The sequence below is a fragment of the Tiliqua scincoides genome, chromosome 2, assembly GCF_035046505.1.
Source record: "Tiliqua scincoides isolate rTilSci1 chromosome 2, rTilSci1.hap2, whole genome shotgun sequence".
In the NCBI taxonomy this organism is placed as follows: domain Eukaryota; kingdom Metazoa; phylum Chordata; class Lepidosauria; order Squamata; family Scincidae; genus Tiliqua; species Tiliqua scincoides.
The window spans coordinates 72577030-72579271 of NC_089822.1; the positions used below are offsets into that span (position 1 = coordinate 72577030).

Genomic DNA, 2242 nt, shown 5'->3' on the forward strand with positions numbered 1-2242 from the left:
TATGTGTAGACATTGGAGGTGTGGCCAAGAAGCACACCGGTATCAAGAGCTCGTGAGCATGGTCTCATTTTCCACATTCACAGAGAGTACGGGACCTTTCTTCAGCACAAAACTACTTTTTAAACCAGGGGTGGCCAGCCAGCAGCACACCACATGCCACTTTTTATGTAGAGAATCTTGAATGTGCCATTCCACCTTAAAGTTGCTTTTAGCAATTGCCACAGTAGCTAAATAGAGCCTCCAGAGTGCCAGAAGGTACAGAGCAGGGATCAGCAGAATGCTGTTGCCTATTTGGATTTTTTCCAAAGACACCTGGCTGTCTGCTTACGAGGCCAGAAAGGTGGCCTTTAGTCCAGCCAAGCAGGACTCATTCAAGGTCCATATAAGGTGTGTTAGTTTTCCTTCTGCACAGTATAACCCACCTTCTCATCCTCAAAGATGATCTTAACCAGAATCTCTTTGCAGATGTTTTTTCTGAAAATGGTATTTGCGCCTGGACTTTACTGACCTAATTGGCCATCTCCGTGCTGCCCCGCTCGGCTCTTGCCACCTTCTACAGCCTGCCTCTCACTTCATCAGCCTGCTGCTAATACCTGCCTTCTCAGGTAAGTGAGTGACCTACCAGTTAGTGGACTGCTATGGTTGGCAACCTTCAGTCTCAAAAGACTATGGTATAAGGCCTACAGCACCTGGTATTCCCAGGCGGTCTCCCATCCAAGTATTAACCAGGCCTGACCCTGCTTAGCTTGTGAGATCAGATGAGATCAGGCATGTGCAGGGTAACAGTTGCTGCAGCTCATGAGAATTTGCCCTCTTGGCTTTCTCTCCTGTCTATCATTCTTTTCCCATCTTTCTTTCCATTTCCTAACAGAGCAAATCAACAAGTTGGCATGGTTGCCCTGAGTGTGCCCACTGCAGCATTAGTTGCGTAAGGAGTAGCAAAGAAATCAAGCACACTGTAAATTGCTGCAGTGCTTTCTTTGTTATTATCTAAATCTTTTTCAAAAAAATATATGGCAATTCTGTGTGTGCCACTTAGAAACTGTCTGCATGCCAAAAGTGGCACATGTGCTGTGGGTTAGCCACCTCTGATCTACCTCAGTGTTCACCTGCGTGTGCTGGCTGCAGGACTCTCCCTTGCATCGTGGCATCTTCAGACATTTTCCTTCCCCACCCTCTTACACATGCCATCAACACCATACACCTCAAATATACAAACTATTTTTGATGGCCTTTAGTGCCCTTCTGGTAGTAAAGCAGTGTATTAATTCCTTTCAGGGGCGTTCAAGAACTGCAGCAGTAATGAGATTAGCTGTGGAAGATTGAGGTGTGACCAGGCAGCAGCTTCCCACACTTTTCAATTTGTGTGTTCAACCAGAAGCGAACAAAACAGTTGCCTTGAAGAAAGAAAGCGGGTGGTAGAGAATCATACCTTTTCTCTTGGCTTGTTCTGCAACCCTTATATGTAATACAGACCAGGCATGTGCATTGCGGGGATGGCAGGTGAGGCAGAACTGCCCCATTGTAGTTCTTGGTAAAACAGCACAGCCTCCTTGCCCACTTACACTCCAGGAGGCTCTCCTTAAACCCGAGAAAGCAGGTTGGGTGTAAGGAAAGCCTCCATGAGTGTAAGTGGATGAGGAGAACGTAGTGCTTTTCCATGGACTACGACAGGGCAGTTCTGCCTCACCTGCCGCTCCCGCACTGCATGTCCCTGATACAGACTTCACAAGATTCCTGCATGCAGCATTTCCTGGCAACCACTGAGCTTTATTTTAGGGTAGGAATGATAGAACCATCAGTCAGATCTGTTGGTGATAGAGGATAGACCAGAACAGGTCATGTTACATAGCATGACTAGTGTAAGATGTTATTGTGTCACCCCATGATGCATTTCTGAGGTGCAGGGAGCCCTGCAGAGGGCCGGTACTGCTCACTGAAAGTTCAAAGTAGCCTCTTTTCCCCAGCAATGGCACAATTCCAGGAGCAACGTCACTCCACCCCTTAAAGGGGCAGTGACAGGGCCTCCCTGGTTGGGCATTGTGATGCCCCAATTTGAGAACTTCTGAGTTAAGGAAATCCACTTTTTGTTATGTAAGGCTGTTAGATTTTCTTTTCTGGTTAATTGGCCATAACATTTGTTAGAATACAGATAATTCAACATGGTTTGTTTCATTACATTCTGGGAGAAAGTGTCACCTGGTGTGGTCTGCACCTTCCTAGTAACACCACTGACCCGACT

At 46.7% G+C, this 2242-nt stretch overlaps 1 pseudogene; it reads right to left on the reverse strand.

Annotated features, from left to right (window-relative positions):
- Positions 1 to 677: 677 nt before the first annotated feature.
- On the reverse strand, positions 678 to 797 carry LOC136643357 (5S ribosomal RNA; annotated as a pseudogene).
- Positions 798 to 2242: the final 1445 nt, after the last annotated feature.